This window comes from Leopardus geoffroyi, chromosome B3, assembly GCF_018350155.1.
Source record: "Leopardus geoffroyi isolate Oge1 chromosome B3, O.geoffroyi_Oge1_pat1.0, whole genome shotgun sequence".
Classification (NCBI taxonomy): domain Eukaryota; kingdom Metazoa; phylum Chordata; class Mammalia; order Carnivora; family Felidae; genus Leopardus; species Leopardus geoffroyi.
This window is the reverse complement of record NC_059337.1, coordinates 102,192,621-102,214,808: the sequence shown is the minus strand read 5'-3', so window position 1 is coordinate 102,214,808 and position 22,188 is coordinate 102,192,621. Positions and strand designations below refer to the sequence as shown.

At 44.3% G+C, this 22,188-nt stretch overlaps 1 protein-coding gene and 1 non-coding gene across 5 annotated transcripts in view; both read right to left on the bottom strand.

The window, feature by feature from the left end:
- Positions 1 to 22,188, bottom strand: part of SAMD4A (sterile alpha motif domain containing 4A) — a 217,754-nt gene that overhangs the window by 116,674 nt on the left and 78,892 nt on the right. The gene's annotated exons all lie outside the window — the stretch shown is intronic.
- On the bottom strand, positions 8,577 to 8,684 carry LOC123584537. The gene has a single exon (XR_006705505.1). It is a non-coding gene; the product is annotated as a U6 spliceosomal RNA (small nuclear RNA).

The window sequence follows — 22,188 nt, the reverse complement described above, 5'->3', positions numbered from 1 at the left end:
TCTGTGAACCCCGTGCAGCCCTTTCTGAAATCCTACAGAAACCTGCCATCGGTGCACAGAGGGGGAGGCAGAAGGCAACACCCTCCGCATCCTGACAAAGTGTGACATGTGTCGATCACTGAAAACAAAGTCTCCTGAGGTCAGCTTTACTCATCCCCACCTCCCCACCACCCCAGCACAGACAGCAACATGACTGCATGCAACCCAAGGCTCAAAAGAAACAAAACAGCACACAAAAACAAAAACAAAACAGCTGACGATCCCCTAAAGAAAAAAATCTGTAATGTAAAAAGGAAGCAGTGGACGGGTAACGGTATGACATTTCCTGTCCCCTCCCCCCATGCCAGGACACCTCCCCTCCCTCTGCTCCACGGTTTCGCTTCCTGCTGGGGCTCGGCTGCACATCTTCCCTGACGTATCAATTCAGGCCGATGTGTTGAGCCCTGTTAATCCAACTTTCGACTTCATGCCCACTGGCATCTGGTTCACTGCCAGGTTCGCTGCAACTGAAATGTAGAGACATACCCTGAGACAGGTTCAGATTCTGGCTTCACACACTGACCATGGAACTCTAGAGGACGGATTGCATTTCACGTTTTCAGTAAAGTCCAAGGTTCCTAGCTTGCCACTCAAGAGCATCCATAATCTCATCTCAAGCTGCTGCTCCCCCTTTCTCACCTTCTCCAACCCTATACCTCAGGGCAGACTCTGCCTTGTCTCATGTTTCTCCTCCATCTAGAAAGGTCATTTTGCCCACTTTCGTTTGAAGGGTAAATCCATACCTATTGTAAGCACCTTACACATCTCACTGAATCCTTACAACAACCCTGAAAGGTAGATACTATTATACTCATTTTAAAAATGAGGAAGCAGAGAGACAGAGATGTGACCAAGCCTGCTCAAGTAGCCCAAACGAGGAAGTAGCAAGGCCAAGGTTTGAACCCAATGGTCCAACCCCCAAATTTATGTTCTTCATGATGCTAGGCTGCCTTGTTCATAAAACCTCTCTCCTCCCAAACTCCACAGCCCTTTAGTAGTGTCTCTCTTATGGTCCTACCTCTTTTCTGGGAGATGATGAACTTTTCAAGGACAAAATCCATGTGTGATTAAACTCTGGCCTCTATGGCTCACCTCCGAGCCCTGCACATGTGCAGTGGGTACCTGTCAATATTCATGGGCAGAAGGAAGTAAACAAGGAAGGAAAAAGGTACCCATTCAGCAAGGGATCCCTGCTGGAGTGAGGAAAAACGTCATTCTTTATTCTCACCCCTATGTGGTTGCAGTTTTTATATTTACTTTTAGGGTTTTTGGAGCGATTTTAGCTGCTGTGGTAAGGAAAGCAGGTAGCCTGGAAGGATAAAGCTGTGTCCTGTGTGCATGAGAAGCAACAGAACTCAAGTTCCCCTTGGTTCTTGCCATATACAAGAGCTACTTGCAGAGGCAGTGGCAATGACAGTGAGGACAACAGCAGAAATAATAACAAAAACTACTATCAATGATTGCAGGGATGCCTGGGTGGCTCAGTCTGTTAAGTGTCCAACTTTGGCTCAGGTCATGATCTCATGGCTCCTGAGCTCAAGCCCCGCCTTGGGCTCTGAGCTGACAGCTCAGAGCCTGGAGCCTGCTTCAGATTCTGTGTCTCCCTCTCTCTCTGCCCCTCCCCACCCCCTTCATGCTCTGTCTGTCTCTCTCAAAAATGAATAAACATTACAAGAAAAGAAATGGTTGCATGCCAGTGCCAGGCACTTTACATCCAGCGTTTGCAATCCTTTCAATAATCCTGCAGGCCAGGTTTTCTCACCCTCATTTCACTGATGGGAACCAAGATTCAGAAAAGCTAACTCATGTGGTCAAGGTCACAAGCTGGTGAAACATAACACAGAAGCGTGAACCCAGATCTGCTTCATTCAGGGTTGGTCTGGGCTCTGTCCACTTTAACAGCAATGCCTTCGGTCTCCCGGGAGCTAAGAAAAGCAAGTCACCTGGTCCATTCATTCTTTGCTTCCTGGACTCTCTCTTTGGTTTAGGCTTTCAGTTGAAAAACTACCTCGCACACACAGTCCTTCCAAGAAACCAGATGAACTGTAACCCACGTTCACGCTGCTCAGAGTTCTTAATTACTAGGAACATACAGGCCCGCAGTCATTAAAACATACCATGAGATATACAAGAGGGTAGTGCAGATGCGGGAGGGGGGCAAGGGATGGGGCCAGACAGATTTGCTTGGAGTCAAAGAGGCAGAGATTGAACTCAATGTTCTGCTTAGAAGAAAGATAAATCATTTTTCATTAACCTATAAAGTTGTCTTAGTTGGGCCACAACAAACACCTGATGCGTTCACAACATTGCCACAAAAGCATTTTAGTGGTCTCGGGTGTAAACAATGGTTTTGCACAGGAAGAGCAATGCCTTTCACCCTGGAGGGGTGGGGAGGAGGGAGGAGGAGGAAGAAGGGAATCCCTCAAAATGAAGCACACACTTAAACATGATTCAGCTGTGATTCATCAAAGCTGGAGTAGGTATTCCGTTCACTCTAGGATTCTAGGTGCAAAGTGTTCTCTCCATGCTGACAAAGTCATCCTTCCATGCTCCTGAATGATACGTCACTTCCACTGACGTGCTCTAAAGTTCACAATACATTTAAGATAGATTTTTCTGTGTGTAAGGGAGAGGGGCACTATCGTGAGCAGAAATGCTAATAGCTACTGGGAGCCTGGTTAAAAACCAACCACATTAAGAGTCACGCTTCTAAGGATAAAAGCCCCCATTCAATATTCTTTATCAGCTTGATTCAGCCACACTTGACACATTTGCTACTCATTCCTAGTCATGGTGATTTCAAGTCTGTGACTGTTCCCTTGAAGGGAGCGTTCCATGGAAAGCACGTGTGCTGAAGGGAGCATCTGGGGAGAAAGTGGCAACCTCCCCCCTTGATAAGGGACTCTGGGTCGGGATCACGTGAGCTATTTAACAGTCCCTTGGCTAAGCCTCCTCTAGCAACTAGAATATGAGGCAGGCAGTCTGGGTGCACTGTGTTCAGGGAGTTTCACAGCAATCAATTTCTAACAGATCCAGGCAGTGGCAACAAACTCTGTAGCCCAGCCACTGCTCTGACTTATCAGTGGTGCTTCTTCTCAGTGGAAAGAAGACAAATATGGCAGGCTAATCTAAATGTCCTCTGCTCTGTTGTCTTGAGCACTGATATGAGGCTCATCCTTCTTTCTGTCTTTCCCTGTCTGTCTGTCCTTCATGACCCTGTAGCAGAACAGGGCAGAAGAAGAGCTCACGCTCAGGAGCCAGACTCCTTGGGTTCAGGTCCTCACTCTGTCACTTACCAGCTGTGGCCTTGGGCAAGTTACTTAGCCTCTCTTGCCTCAGTCTCCTCACCTGTAAAATGCGGTGGAGAATAACGACCTATTTCACAGGGATTTCAAGGGAGTAGACTGGAAAGGGGATTAAGTTAAAACAAAAGTGCCATGTAAGGGTTAGTGTCTTTTTTCCCTTCCTATCTTCCTTCCTTTGCTTTCTTTCAATAACTACTTATTGAATATCCCCTAGACACAAGACTCTACCCCGGACGCCACATAAACTTTGAATATAGACAGGGTGGAGTCCTTGTCCTCCAAGGAAGGACAGAAGGTAAAAAGCTATGGTAGAAAAAGACCACCAGTCTGGGATTTAGGGAAACGGGGCTAAGGCCCCAGCACTGCCACTAACTTCTTTGTGGCGCCCTCACCTGTAAGCACAAGATCCTTCTAGAGATCTTGACAACAGAAAGCAATAGTACCCAGCCAGGCCCCACACACCTTGCCACCTGAGTGATGATACAGTAAGAACCACAACGCAGAGGGGAGAGAAATGATCTCCGGTCGGGCCAGTCATGGAAGGCATCATGGGCTCCGAATGTATGCTTAGCCCTTAAGGAAGGTTGAAGGTTGGGAGATGGAGATGAGGGGACGAGGGATAATGTGCAGACATTCAAGTGTATCTGGGAACTAGCAAACAGCACATTTTGGTGGCAGCTGAGAACTGGGTTGGGGAAAGCAGGAGGGAAAACAGACGAGCTCAGCTTTTGGAGGGCTGGTGTGCAACACAATGGGCAGGTTAGGAGGAGGAGAAAATGTCAGAATGGCAGTATGAGGAGACACGTGTGGTGGTGGCCTGCAGGATGGACCAGGTGGAGAGCAAACAGTTGGAAGACAACTGCACAAGGCAGGCATGAAGACTCAGAGGTGGGGGAGGGGTCTCTGGGCTCCGGAGGCAGGCCCCCCACGGGACAGCTGCCCAGTCTGGGGTATGCTCGTCACCTCTTACTCACAGTTCTCTCATGTTCACAAGACGATGACACAGCAAAGTGTAAGCACAGTGCCTGCCCATGGTAAGAACTTAGTAAACATTCTCGAGAAAGCAAAGTAATGGCGTGTGAGAACAGTTGTGAATGAAGCATTACTGTTCACCTGGAAGTCAGTTATTAGTGAAACACACAGCAGGTGACCGCAAAGAGAGGGGCCTCTGGAGACTTTGCCCAGGTGAGCAGGAAGAATACAACAGAGAGAGAGCTGGTAATCCAGTAGAATGTCAGGATGTGGGGGAAGGGCGTGTGACTCTCCTTGACACTAGTCAGAATGATGTGGGGTAACTGGACACTGTAACTGCTGTGTAGACTAGGGAGAAAATAAAGCCAATGCCTTCCCTGGACCTAGATCCCTGGCTTATAGTCCCTGAGGAAGACAGGAGAGTTACACCTCCTCTCAGACTCAGCCCAAAGCCACCAATGGTGCCGATCGTAGATACCACTGCATCCCATTAAAAGACAGCGTTATTGGGGCGCCTGGGTGGCGCAGTCGGTTAAGCGTCCGACTTCAGCCAGGTCACGATCTCGCGGTCCATGAGTTCGAGCCCCGCGTCGGGCTCTGGGCTGATGGCTCGGAGCCTGGAGCCTGTTTCCGATTCTGTGTCTCCTTCTCTCTCTGCCCCTCCCCCGTTCATGCTCTGTCTCTCTCTGTCCCAAAAATAAATAAACGTTGAAAAAAAAATTTAAAAAAAAAAAAAAAAAAAAAAAAGAAAAGACAGCGTTATTGTTTTCACTGTCAAGGTGAGGAAATTGGGCTGAGGTCACTTGGTGAGTTGGTAACAGCTGAACCCAGAGCCTAGGACTTTGTCATGGACTTGAAAGCTTGTTCCCTTCCCAGCTGTCTCTCAGGGCTGTTTTTGCCCCAATCAGCCTTCACAAACAGATCTAAAACCGCAGTGCAAAATACAAGAGCGTGAAATTGGAAATAAAATAGGTGCTTCTACATCTATTTAAATCCCATTTATTTTTAATAACTACTGAGGTTAGGCTTTGCATGAAAGGTGAGTAGTTGGTTTAAATCTTGATTTATGTCTTGGTTGACTAGTAAAATATTGTCATTCTGCTCAAGTGAAGAAAAGGCCCATCGAAAACGTCACACTTACTTAGCTTTTCTTAAAACTAAGTGCACATCTCCTGGGCATTTTCTTCTATGGTCTTAAGCATCTGCGATTTGTCAGATTTTGTTTGCTGGTATGTTCCCTTCCTCCAACATGTGGGGGCGCATATGTATCTCTAGGTCTATGATAACCAAAGGGCACCCTATCACCTGATCACCCTATCAGTCACACATGAAAAAATTCTCATCTTAAATGGGGATCATTTGTCCTCTTAGTTAAGTCTCTCTGACCATGTTTGTAAATGGAAGGCATCTGGCTCAGAATGGGGGCGAATACAATGCAATAAAAAATAACAGTAATACAAATTGATTAGCAGGAGAGTCTTCCGTATGAGCAAAAACAACTATGGCAATAAACCTACCCTAACATGGAAGTGAATGAGAATATCAGGCCGTCGATCAAGAAGTTCACATAGGCATTGTTCTAATTAAATCCACAAAGCATTGCTGATTCTAGTACTTTCCATGGGCCCCTCCTTCCATTGATCTTGGGGGTCCCCTCTTTACCTCCATAGACTAGAACAATGCTTCTGGGGTTTTCCCCACAATCATCTGTTTCTTCTCATACCTCATTCCACAGCTTGGGTGATCATTGTCAGTCTTGCTTGGTCATGAGGGACGAGTCCCTCGTCAGACTTAATCTAAGAACCAAAAAACTCTGGGGCGTCTGGGTGGCTCAGTTGGGCGTCCGACGCCTGGTTTCAGCTTGGGTCACGATCTCATGGTTCGTGGGTTTGAGCCCTGCGATGGGCTCTGCCCTGGCGATACGGATTGGGATTCTCTTTCTCTCCCTCTCTCTGCCCCTCCCCTGCTTGCATGCTCTCTCTCTCTCTTAAAATAAATAAACTAAAAAAAATTAAAAAAAAAAAGTCTCTCTTTTACCTGAACAACAGTGGAAAAAATCTGTCTCTTTTTTTTTTTTTAATTTTTTTTTTCAACGTTTATTTATTTTTGGGACAGAGAGAGACAGAGCATGAACGGGGGAGGGGCAGAGAGAGAGGGAGACACAGAATCCGAAACAGGCTCCAGGCTCTGAGCCATCAGCCCAGAGCCTGACGCGGGGCTCGAACTCCCGGACCGCGAGATCGTGACCTGGCTGAAGTCGGACGCTTAACCGACTGCGCCACCCAGGCACCCCGAAAAAAATCTGTCTCTTAAACTCACTCCCTGAGCTTGAGAGTCCATACCCTGCCCAGTTGTGTCTCGTTACCAGGAAAGAAATCCACTAGCTCAAAGTCAGAACAACAAGATTTCTTATTGAGACCAGAAAGGGGGTTGAGACATCCCCTTTCTTCCAAAAGCCTGAAATATCAGGCGAGTTCTTCTTTCAATCTGTTCAGATTTTAGTCAGCACATTTTGGTGATTCTAGACCCAGAAAATCCTCGGAAATCAGAGTTCATTACATAGGGTCAGAGAGATCGAGATGGATGATGGTCAACCAGGAATTAATGAGGATTGCGGACATCCAACCAATTTCACCTGGAGATCTCTGTGGCCATCCATCTTTTCCACCATCTGCTCCAAATTTGGACCTATGCCCTGAGAGGCAAAAGACAAATACATCCATCTTAAAAGTCCACCCAGGTGAAATGCCATTAAATTGCATTATTGCCCAGAACTGCAGAGAGAAACATTTCCTTTCTAGTTAATCTGGCAGCCATCAGTTGTTCCCCACTAACTTGAGAGAAGCATCTGGTTTATGTGCTAGAATAAAATACCCTCACAATCTATCAAAATTAACCCCCTAAGAGCTATTACTGAAATGAAGGACGGTCTCTTATGTGTTGGAGGTAGGTAGATTCATGCTTTCCCACGAAGTTCATGTTCTGGCACACTTATCTTTGGGATCTGCATTCCCTGGGTGAATAGGAACCCAATAATCATACCTGTTTTATGATTTTAAGCATTCCACGTGAGCATAAAATTAAAGCACATTCATACAGCTGTTGTTGCTAAAGACAACAACCACCTCATGGTAAAATATTATTCTTCCTGAGGGCTCTCAGATACCTCTGTTAGCATGTCCAGTATCTACAGGCATTCTTACGTTTTTCCTGCAGTTGTTTGTACTCTGATATAGGGTCTAGACAGAGCAGAGAGACATGGAAGGTCTTTCCAAAATGTTTTAGACCAAAGAGGATAGAAAATAACCTTAGGGGCGCCTGGGTGGCGCAGTCGGTTGGGCGTCTGACTTCAGCCAGGTCACGATCTCGCGGTCCGGGAGTTTGAGCCCCGCGTCGGGCTCTGGGCTGATGGCTCAGAGCCTGGAGCCTGTTTCTGATTCTGTGTCTCCCTCTCTCTCTGCCCCTCCCCCGTTCATGCTCTGTCTCTCTCTGTCCCAAAAATAAATAAACGTTGAAAAAAAAATTTTTTTAAAAAAGAAAATAACCTTAAATCACATTGGATTTTAGGACACCTAAGATAAGATTTCTTTCATTATATCCTGATCTCACTTCATGAGAAATAGGTATATTCCTCAACTATCTAATTAATTCACATATTAATAAACCTCATGATCTCATTATTTAAAGGAATTCTCTCTCTCCTTGTGTGTGTGTGTGTGTGTGTGTGTGCTGGGTTCACATAAATAAATACTTCAAATCTTTTTAAGCCAAAGACGATCTTTCTTGAAAACAAGTACTTTGAAAAATACTGTTGTTCAACTCCAAATGGTTTCTCCATTAGAAGAATGTAGACTTCTTCTTTGTTAGGGAGACTACATTGGTTAGGGAGAGAGGAAAGGGACGTAGAGAGAAAAAGAGAGGAGGTGAGAGAAAGAGGGTGGGAGAAAGTTAGTGAGTGCGGTCAGAGAGCTTGTGTAAACAGTATTGCCTACAGTGTCCCCCTGTTACAAGGGCCCTTGATGAACATGCTAAGGGAGATGTCCCTTAGCTGCTTTCACCCAAGCCTGGCTCAGTTCTCTTGTAATCTGCATAGGAGAAGCATCTTGACATGCTTAGTGGATGGGTGTATTTTACACAGCAAACCACAGCCACAAGAGAAATTCTCCAATTCAACATGACTGGGTTGATAGTCTAAAAAACTGGTTAAAGCATGGAATCATAAAAATGATACTCTCACTATATGTATGTATATATTCATTGATATTTATTATATATTCACAGATATTTATGTGTCATCCTTGCACAGTAGACATGCTGATCTTCTCTGCATCATTCCAATTTTAGTACATGTGCTGCCAAAGTGAGCACTATATTCACAGATATATAAATGAGTGTGCACTCATTCACGGAGTCAGTACAGGAGCAATGCCTTGTCTTTGAAGATGGGTCCACTGTCTGGAATTTCCCAATTTCCTGTATAAACCAGAAATCTGTTATGATTTTCAGGTTCCAGTTTCTTTAAAGAAGATACAAAATCCAAAGACAGCTGAAAAGCAATCTGACTGCAGAGTCCGCCTAGATTTTTATGACTTTCCCCACAATCTTTCAGTGTTATCTTGTTTTTACTTAAGTCGTCCACAATTTCTGTTCATCACTGACAAGTCTTTCCAAGACAACGGTGTAGCTTCATAGGAACACCTCTCCTTTTCACACTCATATATCATGTGTTTACATAATATTTAGTTACATGTCTTAAATGGAAAAAGTACAACTGGTGTAAACAGGTTTGGGAACAAACAGCTTGCAGTTGGCTTCTGACTGCACTGATCGGGGAAGTGGGAGGGTCCACGGATAGCAGCTGCCTCACAGGGCACCCAGGCATCTGCTACGCTTGCCAGGGGAGGAGGGTACATGCTTGACTGGAGATGGACCCAGGGAGCTTCTCTGAATCTCAGTTGAGGCTCAACCAAAGAAACAGCTAATGATCTATTCTCATGCGGGAGGGGAAGAAACCAATCAGGTTGGCCCTAGGGAGGAACTGTAGGTTAGTCTCTAACCTGATGCCTTTCTAAGGCGCTCAAGGGTAATTTTGTCTGCTCAATTTTTATCTTATAGACTATTGGATAAACTCCCTCATAAGATGCAGTAACACTGCTGTAAACAGAACAGAAAGAAAAAGTAGTGGTGCTTTTGACCAAACAGAGAAAAACTGAAAGGCGGAATATATATTATAGAAGTATATATAAGTATGTATTATACAGGCACCTATACTTTAAAACATATATATGTAAATATAGTTTATACTTTTATTATATTCATACATAACATATACAAATATTTTTATTATTTTATATTTATATGTAAAGTATATGTATTTAAATATATATTTATATATAAAGTATAAATATATGTAAAATATATATTATATATAAAGTACATATTTTATATATTTTTATATATTTTAAAGTATATATATACTTCTATATTATATATACTATATATTCTGCCTTTCAGTTATATGCATATGTGTGTGTATATGTCTATAAGAGTATATATACATATCTATGGTGTGAGTGTGCATACTTATCTGATGGTGCTTCATGAGATATGGAGGTTCACACTGTATCTGAAGATAATTTGATGAAAATCTTTAATCCCTAAAATTCCAGCTAGACTGAAAAATTGGCTTAGTTGCCTTGATTCATTACTTCGGACCCCAGTCTATCATTTTACTCATCATCACTGCTATATAGGGTTTGGATAAACAGGTTTTGGATGAAAAGTATCTGAAGCTGAATCCAGCCCCCGGGACAAGGAGTGAGAGCCCACAATCATCCTTACTGGCCAATTCCACTCTGTGGCCACTTTGCAACACTAGCAGCTGTGAGGGGTGGCATATTTAAAGGGCCTTTATTTAGCTCTTGCATTTTATTTATTTATGATTTATTATTTACATCCTGCTTCCTTCCACGAAGGATTTGGGACAGCTTAGCGCTTCAGTTTAGCCCATTCCTAATCAGTTCAGTCACTTCTCCTTCATCCTGCGATGACCAACTTCAATAGAGTTGTTTCCCCAGTGTGGCCAATTAACTCGGACCCCTGTGGTCTGGGCCTTCCACTGAGCAACAAAGGCGGTGCTTTTGCAGAGTCTGTGACCTTTGGATTCCTGCCCCAGCAGCACAGGAAATTCTGGCAGCCCTTCCCAGGGCATCCCTTTTGGTGTCAAGACCTCCTGGGGGTGGCATGGGGTGTGGAGACCCACGAGTCCATCAGCAGCTCCACAGCCTGTGCAGAGGGAGCTGAAGAGTAGCCTCAAGGGCTCTCCCTGGGGACTGTGTGGGACGCCAATAAGTGTCCCAGCCAGTAGGGGTCTCCATCAATATGTTCAATAACCACACACCCTTTTGGTGAGAACACGAGAAAGAGCAAGCCTCAATCTCAGCTACTACGGATCTCCACCCATCCACCTCCACCTCCAACCCTGTCAAGTATCTGACTAAATGGAGCAAAGGATCCACAGGCGTCCTTCAATCTGCCATGATCTTGCTGGGCTGAATAGATCACCTAACTTAACTATGCTTGCTTTCTCCATCTACATCTTAGTGATGAAAAACACTGGTCACAGGCATACTTAAAGAACCCCAGGGTGAGAACTGCCACGTGTGGCTGCAGAAAAGCCCCTGAATGTCCTTGTGCCTGAGAGTCGCTCCTATTTGACCATCTTTTCAGGGCCCCAGTCCCTTGCTCTTGCTTTTCTTTGTAAGAATGGCAGCCGCTGATCTCAATGCCTATTACTTTCCCCCGACAGTGAATAAAGCACTGCATTCAATCATCTATTCTTGTTAGCTAGCCTGCACTCCTGGTAATTCTGCTCCCTGAGAGGATAAATAGCATTAGGCACCTAGTACACAGTTGTCCATGTAAGGGATTGTCCTCAGACAAAACAGAGATGCCTCAGACCATATGAACATATTTTTCCATTAGTGAGGACAGAGTTGCATGCATCACACATACTCTCCCGCCAACCTTTTCCCAACCAATAGCAGACATGTGGAAACAGCTGGCAGAGGCTCTGGGTGCGACCCTTGGCCATGGAATAGTATGAAGCTAACTTGCATGCACAGGGAATGAATCCACGACAGATTCACTAACCACAGGACTGAGGTTAATGAAGAGATAGATGATCCAAATGCTGGCCTTGATTGGAATGGAAGCAATCTTCACAGAATAGAAAACACTGGGCTAGATTCCCCAACGGTCTACCTCAGTGGTCTGCTCTTATGTGCTAATCGGTGCTGTGTCCTAACCACCTGACTAACCAGTTACAGACTTGGGAGTATGATAGACACCAAGGGCGGGGCTTTGAACTTTGCAGTAATAAAATGACAACAAAGAAATCTATAGACTGTACATTGCGTATCTGAAGTAGAGGTATGTAAAATTTTTATTCTATATTGTTTTAATCTCATAAGGCAAGTAAATGTAGATCCTTGTCCTTGGTATAAAAATGCATATAGACTGAAAGATAAGATTTGAATCACACGTCTCTATCTATAAAGCACTTCCAAATGCTACCCTTGTGTGGTATCATTATTACAACCTTGCTTGATAGATGAGGAAACTGAGGCTCAGAAAAAAGTGAGGGGCTCTTGGGTGGCTCAATCAGTTAAGCGTCTGACTTGGGCTCAGGTCATGATCTCATGGTTCATGAGTTCGAGCCCCACGTCAGGTGTCATGCTGACAGTGTGGAGCCTGCTTGGGATTCTCTCTCTCCCTCTCTCTCTCTCTCCTTCTCTCTCTGCCCCTCCCCCACTCAGGCTTTCACTCTCAGAATAAATAAATAAACTTAAAAAAATTTATATATAAAAAAAGAAAAAAGTGATTAGCCTGAAGTCTAGAATCAGGGTGTTTGACTCAAAGTTGGCTGTACCTTCTGTTTTTTTCATGTTCCTACCACTCATGAGACATGAGCTTGCTGATCAAGTCCAACAGGGAAAAGACCCCTTCAGAGGACTAAAAAGAGATATAAATATTGTGTCATTAGTTGGCTTACCTGGGCTTTCAATGTCTGCCCACACAAATGCATATTTTATTTGGCAAACAACTCTGTGGCGAAAAGGATTGGACATGCATGCTTGGATTTCAAGTTTGATATAAGCCATTCAAAGTCACAGGTGAAAAACTGTGCAAGGATCTCACTTTATAAAATGGCTTACTTTATAAACGTGGTTCAAGAGGGGTGCTACTAAAAGACATCATGAAGGGTGCCTGAGTGGCTCAGTTGGTTAAGCATCCGACTTCAATTCAGGTCATCATATCACAGTTCATGAGTTCGAGTCCTGTATCGGGCTCTGCACTGACAGCTTGGAGCCTGGAGCCTGCTTTGGATTCTGTCTCTCTCTTTCTCTCTCTCCCTGCCCCTCCCCCACTGTGCTTTCTCTCTCAAAAATAAATAAACATTAAAAGAATAGAAAAAAAGACATCACGAGATTCTACATTTTTTAAAAACTCTTAAGCTGATGTTATATCCAGTCATTCCATCCAGAGCACACTGAAAGTCTAAGTTAGCCAAACTGGAGAGTGAGTCGTGATGACTGGCACATCCACCACCAGCGGATCAAGGTGTCTCCTTGCTTTGCTGAGCTGCAGTCCTCCTGGACAGTGCTGCTCCAGTCCTGGAGACTTACAGCCCCCTGGGCTCCTGCTCCCACAAACTCCCGAGGAACACTCCTCAGCAGAAGGAACTTTCTCCTGTTCTTTGCAAACAGAAGACACCTGTGGCAAAACTTGTGCAGGGGTGAATGTCCCTAGAGAGATGTGGATGACGGTGTGACAATGGCCTGGCCTTATATCCCCAGCCTATCACTTTCCAGAACAAGTTGACCAGTTTTTCAGAGGACTCTTCGTTCCCTCCATTAATTATGGAGAAAATAAAAATAATATCTACATCCCATGTTCCTATGAGGACAAAAGGAAGTAAGGTAATTCGAGAACAACACAGCACCGTCCAAAGAAGAGCTTAGATAGCGGTGAAGCCTGGAAAATGAGATTAGCTAAGACCCTGGGACCAGGGGAGACAGACTGACAAGGGACTTCTAGAGCAGGCCTGGCTCACTTTCCCACTTCCTCTTCCCAGCCCCAGGCACACCCCCCAGTGATGACACTAGGCCACCTCAACTCTGTCCCAGGGTGTTGTTATACAGGGAGCTGAGGCCGTCTCAAGCATGGTCCCAGGTGGAGATGCAGCACAGGTAAGTTTCCAAAGGAACTTTCCACAGTCCAGAGGCAGCCAGTACTCTGACAGTTGGGTTCTGTGACTGTGTGTGTGTGTGTGTGTGTGTGTGTGTGTGTGTGTGTTCGTTTTCAGGTACTCTATCCATCTTTCTTACCCTAAAGCACCAAGTAGAGCATCCCCTGGAAATGTTTGCTGAAGAATGAGAACAGGGATAAGGATTCATCAGTTGATTATTCACAGTCCAGATAAAGGAAGGCTCATAAAACAACCAGACATCACCACCAAAAAAATCCCCCCATACACACAAACTTTTGTGTGATTAAGAATGATAAGAATGGATCCTGATAAGAATGGGTACCACCAGGGAAGTTGGCAGGTCTCTCATGAATTGTGAGACTGAGTTCCTAACTATGACACATCTCAAAAGCATCACAGGCCTATGGAGATACTGATCCCCTCAACCCTCAAGCAGCTGAGCACAGCCCAGGTACCTGGGTGACTCCAGTGTGCTGAACAAATGTTAGCATTCTTCATGTTCTTGGTCATGTAAGGGACCCCAAAACAGACACAGAAATGTGGACCTGCAATCCTAAACATCTCCTGTTTATAACCCAGAGAGGCAAAGATAAATTGGATGCTTTGTTCCTCAGGTTCATTTATCTCCTTGTCTGATTCGTCACTTGTGACATCAGGTCCTCACAAGCACCCCGTGAGTGAGGCATCCACTATTTACAGGTGCATGAACCAGGCCTCAAAGAAGCCAGGTGGATTGCCCAGTGTCATCCTTTTCTAAGCACCAGCCTGGCCCCTATTCTGCTCATCCTCTACCTCCTCCACAGCACATAAAATGTACCCAGCCAGGGCATACTCCTAATTCCTCAGTCTGACTTCTCTTCTAATGAATGTAATCTTCGAAAATGTGAGAGTGGAAACAAAAGTGAAAAGTAAGGACATTGCAATGGGAAGAGGGTAGAGCCACAAATGGCACAGAGAGGTCAGGCTGTAGGCAATGGCTGGATGGAAGAGACTCTTGTTGGTGGGTAGGTTGACTGCAGTAGGGCCAGATGGCTACCTACCCAGAGCAGAATGTCAAACAAGCTTTCAGGGCTGTCAGGATGAAGGCTACCTGGAGACGGGACTTGGCAGTCATTTGCCCAAAGAAGGAGGCTGAATCTCCTTCAGGCTGAGGCCTTGCCAGAGAATCTGGATCACAAGGGGCTTACTGAGTCTCCGTGAGGAGGTCTGGGAGTTCTGTGGCCCTAGGGTAAACATTTATGATTAACTGGAGAGCTGAATAATTACACCTTCCCTTCAAGCTCCTCTCACATCGAATCATGTGATTCAATTAAAGAATATTCTTGACCTCAAGGTCCTGGAACCTGGACCTCAAGGTCCTGGAACTTTAGGTTCCTAACATTGAACTGACCTGTTAAAGGAATCTTCACTCTGTAGGTCCTCAGCTCCTGGGATGAGTAGGATCTCCCCACCATGCAATCTTTAGACTATCCAGATGTACAGAATTGCAAAGTAGAACCCAAAGAGGACATTCTCACTTCCAAGAGATAGGTGGAAAGGAGGTTGGCTCTGCACTGGCTCATTTCAACAGTCCTCACAGGAAGCTTCCTGAAACTGTCACTTACTCTGCAAGGCTGACTGTCCTACTGGTGCAGCTGGCCCGTAGGAAGGAGCTGGTGGTCATCTGATGTGACTGTACCACTGCAGAGGACAGACAGGTGTCTACGCCTTAGCAGAGAACCCAGCACAACTTTGACAGTAAGGCTGCAATGCTCTCAGCAAAAAAAACCCTTGACTACAAAGCTAGAAATAGCACTTCCAGCCGACCTCTGCTCTTCCCCTCCATAAACCTAGCATCTCTCCGACCTTGACTGGCAGTGAACAAGCAAGACAAACAGCCCATCACATAGTTAGTTCTAGCTGCCTTGGAAAGCAAGAAAGGAATCGGGAGAAAACCTGCACTTTAAGGGATGGGAATGTAACAGAGCAGTGGGGAAACTTCTTTCTACAAGAACGGCATGGTAGTGTTACTTATGGAGGCAAAATTTTAGCTAATTATCAGTTTCAGTTTCTTATTACACCACAGATAGATGGTGGGTGGACCAGCCTGTTTCAGTGGCCAATGTATCTGGAATATTTTACAGTAAAATATTTTAATGGCCATTATTAACTATAATGTATCACTGTGAGTTTAGTGAAGAAACTGAAAAATGATCATACTACAGGTATGATTAGACACATGTATAGATTAAACAGAATGCACACATTCCTATAAAAGGTATCCTGAGTACCAGTCAATGTGGCATTGACTTCCACTGGAAAATAGATGTTAAGTTTCTCCAGGGAATGGAGAAATGGTAAAAAAAAAAAAAAAAAAAAATCAGGTTATCTGTCACCTTGCCCTGTGGGCTTGGCAAAACAGGAAAAAGCACATAAAAAGGTAGTCCTAGAATCAACTTTACTATAATTCTTGCTACTTATTTTAGAAGATATCTGTGCAAGTATTTCAGCACCTCTCTGTATCTCAGCAGAGAGGTTCATGCTGAGTTAGGGAGGTCCTCTCCCTTGCCAAATAAGGCAAGTCCAAACTCAAGGGGGAAAGGCCAGGAAGGGATGACCTAGGGAAGACACCCTGAGAGGGGTCCACCACACCAAGAACAGAAGCTTCTCCAAACAAGTATCCTGGGGAGAAAAGCCGTTGACAGCTTCAAAGTATCTCTCCATATGTCAACAGAGAATAGCCAACCAAAAATGTCATCAATGAAAAACAATCTAGACACAGTGATGTGACATGGAAATCTACTGAATTGATGAAGGGTAAAAACAGAAACTAAAGAGGCGCCTGGGTAGCTCAGTCAGTTAAACGACTGACTCTTGATTTTGGATCAGGTGATCATCTCGTGATTCATGAGATCAAGCCCTGAATCAGGCTCTGTGCTGACAGTGTGGCACTGCTTGGGATTCTCTCTCTTCCTCTCTCTCTGGCCCTCCCTCCCTTTCTCTCTCAAAATAAATAAAATAAAACTTTAAAAATAAAAGAAAATTTTAATTACTTAAAAAAACACAGAAACTAAAGATTATTGGAGAGCTGAATTCTATAGGAAGGGAAGTTAAGGGTAAGAATCTAACTCTTTAAGGGCACCTGAGTGGCTCAGTCATTAAGCATTGGACTTCATGACCTCACGGTTTGTGAGTTCAAGTCCCACATCGGGTGAGCTTGAGCCCTGCTTCCAGTAAAAAAAACCATGAGTCCCACACTTTGGGTGAGCCCCACTTCTCTCTTTCTCTCTCCCTCTCTGCCCCTCGTGGGATTCTCTCTCTCTCTCCCTCTCTGCCCCTCACTCACTTGCACCCTCTCTCTCTCTTTCTCTCACTCTCAAACAAAAAAAGTCTAACCCTTTAGAATCTAAAATCTTGCAATCTAATTTTTATTCATTTTTCCATGTCCCACCATAAAACTATCTTCCTCAACAATATAAAAATAATAAATATTTGCTGATCATTTATTATTTGCCAAACACTCGAAGCACATTACATGTATCAACTCCTTTCCTTATCAAAACAAACCTATGTGGCAAATTCAATTATTATTACCTTCATTTTACAGAAGACAACATTAAAGCACAAAGAGGTCAAATGAATTGCCTAAGGTCACACACCTGGTAGGTGTGTGGATTCTCATGTGGCCATTTTGGCTCCAGAACTTCTGCTCTTAACCATTATGCTTTACTGCCTCTCAATGAAAAGGAATGTCCAAAGGAAAGAGAGAAAACAATGCCAGTGAAATAAAATGAGTTCTACCTGAATCAGCTTGCTGGAATAAATTCAGTGAATAAACAAGGACAGTGTATGCCGTGATTGCCTCCACCCCAGAACTCACCCCTCCCCTCCCCCCCTGTGGGGAGGCCATGGGACTTGGGCAGACCCATCTATTGATGCGGTCCCTGAAAAAGCATATTGTCTATCTGCAAAATAATGAACTGGCATTTCTGTTTATGGATTAGCCTCCTGTGAACTTAGGAAGTGCAAGTCTTTCCCAACCTTCCATGAGGCAACTGATGAAATCACACTAAAGATCTATAAAGCAGAAGATCAGACCCTAGTCCACAATGAAAGCGAGCCAAACAAGAGCGGTGTCCCTTGAAATCCAACCTGAAATAGTCATCTAGTGTAATTCACTTCTCTAAGAGAGAATAAAAGTGCTCATTTACTGAGCACTTACTATGTTTGTGTCAGACACTGATGGGTTGTTCTCTGTGCCGTGTTCTTCACGCATCCTTCTATATTCTCCCTGGAGACAGCGGCAGGGGCTTACCAGCCCCAGAAGGAAGGCTGTGGAGTCCACGTATCACACACCAACACTGCTTCTGGGACAAAACTTATGTTGGCCTGTGGCTAAATAAGAAAAATCTGGACAATACAATAGGAGTTTTCCCGGAAGCTATATGGGTATGGTATAGAGGACGGTCCCTTATTCTGAGATTATATTCTTCCTACTTCTGGTATTAAAATATCTTTTCTTTCAGGAAAGGACTATAACATTACATGGCAATTTTCCTATTGCTTTTTTTTTTTAACATCCTTACTTCTCAGGATAGAAGCTAACAACCCTATGTTGAGCCTCCTCAATTAAAAACATTGTTAGATCATAAAATTCCAAAGCGTAGGGTCACTGGCCCAGGGGACTGATAGCCTGGATTTTGTCCATCCTCAACCACAGGGGGAATTCAGAAAACAAGAGACAATCCCAGTGGCTGAAATGTACCCTGTGCTGCCAGTGGCTTCCTTGCTAAGCCCCTATCTGACCTCTAGTTACTCCCTTGGTCCCCAGTGGCTGCTACCAGTAGGAATTCCCTATCCTTCCTGGCCAAGTTGACATGCTGGGCAGAGTTCAGGACACAGCTTTAAATGTGGTTTCCTGATTAACAGAGAGACTCCGGTTAGGCAGGAAGGAGTTCAAGCTCAAATATTATATGTCATAGTCATCTACCGGTTCTTAGGAATGAATACATCAACAGAAATGACCTGGAGCAAAATACCATTCCTGAGAAAATCCCTAACAACTCAGTGAGAGACTCCTGTTACTGCACTGCATCTTTTGTGTCTTCTTTTGACAAGAAAAGTGTCACGTTAACGACTCAGTTCCTCTAAAATACATTTACACAGAAAATATTTGAGAAGGCTGATGGTGATGGAGAGAAACGAGTGCTAAAAGGAACCAGGCACCATATCTATATGACTTTCTGGCTAAGAAAGTAGGAGAACCCCCAAAGCAGGAGATGGGGTCGCTGATTTGGCTGTGCCATTAAATTCCCCTTGAATCTTAGGAGAAATCATTCTCTGGCCTTATCCTTCCTCACTTGCAAAATAACATGTCTGGTTGCTCTAAATCCTAACATTCTCTAGTTCTAGTCATTGTCTGGAGGAGAGAGCAAGGTACCTTCATGTCAAGAAGGACACTGAGAAATAATACCAAAAGGAAACATGGAGTGCTCCTCAGGGGTCTCAAGGTCCTGATTAGACACTGATGAAAGATGAGCTGGTAGAACAGACCCCACGGGCATCTCTAGGGGGGGTCTCCCCAGAGTGAGTTTCCGGCCAGAGCAAGGAAATGAAGAAGTGGGCCTACAGTGCAGGCAAGAGAAGGTAAGGAAAAGAGCAGGAAGAGAACAGGAGGGGAAGAAACAGAGAAAAGGCAAGGTCTAATAGAAGTGCAATCCTCTGAGTAGAGAAAAGAGGGAAAGTGCCAAAGAGCAGAGAAAGAAGGGGAAGAAAGAGTCAGACCTCTACCTGTCATTTTTTTAAGTTTATTTATTTATTTTGAGAGACAGAGAGAGAGAATGAGAGTGAGAGCCAAGCAGGGGAGGGGCAGGGAGAGAGGGAGAGAGAATCCCAAGCAGGATCCACACTGTCAGCATAAAGCCCAACGCGGACTCGATCCCACAAACCGTGAGATACTGACCTAAACCAAAATCAAGAGTCGGACACTTAACCGATGGAGCTACCCAGGCACTGCTACCTCTCATTTTGGATAGTAATAGAAATTCATAGCTCCTTCACCATCTGCTTCCCAAAAATGTCACCAGAGGTAAGGTCCCATGGCATCCTGCCAAATTAAATAGAGAAAAGCCTCACTCTTCTAGAGAGCAATACCGTACCATTTTCCCTAATACAGCAAACACAGAGGCAGCCCATCTGTATGCAGATATGACAGAAAAACAAAACAAAACCAAACAAAACTCCACAAAAAGTCCATAACCTTTAAAAAAGAAAAAAAAAAGGGATTCTGGGCTAACCTATCCAGAAATAGAACATTTTGATTACAAAATAAAAACTAGGTCAATAAGATAATGGACATGACTTAAATGAAAATCACAGTATTTGTAATGGGCTAAAAATGGTATCAATATTACTGCAGAGAAGGAATATAATTAAATGTATTTTTAAACAGCAGCTCCCCGCCCCAGCCCTCCAAACCCCAGCCCCGCCACCAGTATCCCTCCACCTCATCGGAGAGGAATGTGCTGGCGTGCCACAAGTTGGTCTGAAGAATGCAGAGTTTCCGTACTACTTTAGAAGATCCCAAATGACACTGGTTAGCTACATTCTTTCACTTTTAGATCACTGTTATTCATTTATAAAGCAAAGAAATGGAAAGGTTAGGGATCTGACCATTTCATTCTTTTATGGTTTCTACTATATGGCCAGGAAACATGCAAATGGAAATGAAACTGCCACCATTCTCTCTGGTCGACTGAAACACGGAGAGTTCCAGGCCATCATATGATGTGGATATAGATCCTAAGAGGTTTAGCACGGGCCAGAAATTAAGATAAAGGGTAGCTGTGCAAATTTCTGGTTTTCCTTCTTCAACCTGTGGTGTGACCTTGTGGATAAACTCTAACTCTTGAGTGTAATTTATCTTCCAAGCCCTCACAAGGGGAAGGGAAGCAAAGAGGAACATGATGAATTAGCCACAAGGAATAATGTTCTGGATGGTGACTGCAATTACTACGGTGGGCAAGCAAGGGCTGTGGTGGCAATGGCATTTCCTCGGATGTCTGTGTAAAAGCCACAGCCTACGACTCTGTTTATGAGGAAATATCAGTGGCCCTTCCATACTCCGGATGCCGTCAGGGGTCAAAGAAAGATGACGCAGGCTTTCTCGATGATGAAAATATTACCACTGCAAAATATATACGTACACACACAGAGACATGCACAGAGTATTTCTTACTAAAGGAGATTGATTCGATATTTATACCGTGGAACTCTCAGAATAAGATATCTGCATGACTACATATCATAGTCACCATTCAGAAGAGATTATTTTCAAAATCTCTTTGTGGGTAGTGCGTGTCTACTAAGTTTTTTTTAAAGAATTAACTCTTTAATATGTTTAAGTTCCAACACACCAACCATTAGTATCAAGGTACTCATTCATCCTTAGAAAGAACAAAGTTACTTCCCATGGAGAAAATCTGCTGAATGACAGCTGAACTTGTCAAGCAAAAGAGAAGTGGAGAACTTAGTCACTTCGTGTTACGACTCACGTAATGTTGAACTCCCTAAGTGCAATTACGTGTTTGTAAAATATCATTAAGTTAGTGCCCACTTCACCCTCTCTTTACTTTGAGCATCAAAATAAAAGATATTTCAATAAGCAGCAAGTGGACAAACAGCCTAACCATGAGTCCTTTCTGTAAGTGACTTTGGGCGTTCCAAACCCCTGATATTCTGAGTCAAGTGAAATAAGTCACTATAATAGGCCTTGAGGAATTCTAAACCAAGAGAAAGGCCAAAAAGTTAAGGATCATCTGAGCTCATCCTATCACTCTCAGGGTTGTTCTTATTTATAGTTCCCTCCTATCACCAGGGCCTCTAAACCATGAAACAAAAATAGTGAAGCAAATGTGTGGCGAGGGTCACTGCAGACTAGGCAAAATTTCTGCGAATACCCACAAAGCGTGGTGCTCGGTTTTCTGTAGAAAAGTGCTCAGTCAACTCAGTCAATGTCGTTTTTAACTCTGACCTTCCATGACCTCAGTTTGGAGATCCTGATAGGGATGAAAGAAAAGAACTAAAAGGTCAAGCAAGTGAAAAGCACTGAAAGAATGCTCAGTACAAGCATATGATATGGGGCACGCCTCTGTCCTGGGAGTCTGGTGGGGGAAAAATGGATTATTTATGGGGGAAGGGAAACCAGATGGCAAAGTAAGCTCTTGACAGAGAGGATAAAAGCTTATGTTCGGGAAAGCTTAGGAGGAGGAAAGGGCAACGGAGTACCTTGTACTGTCACAGGGTGAACTTGGTCGAGCAGTGACTTTGGCGGATTTGGGCTTCTAGCAGGGAGGAACCAGCTGGGGGCTGGGGAAACGGGTGTTTTTGGAGAAAGAGAAACAGCTGCCTGAGCACGAGTGTCGGAAGGAAGTCCTCTTCCCTACTGCCAACCCACGAGATGTGAGTGTAATCCAGTCGCAGGAGCTACTCTAAGGAGACAAAGGGGGACAAGATCGAGTCCCTGCCAATTAGTGCCCCAAGACCTCTGACAATGGGGCCATTCCAACAAATGCTCCAAGGGAAGAAGCACTAGATCGGGACTCATGGAAGGAGTTCTAATCT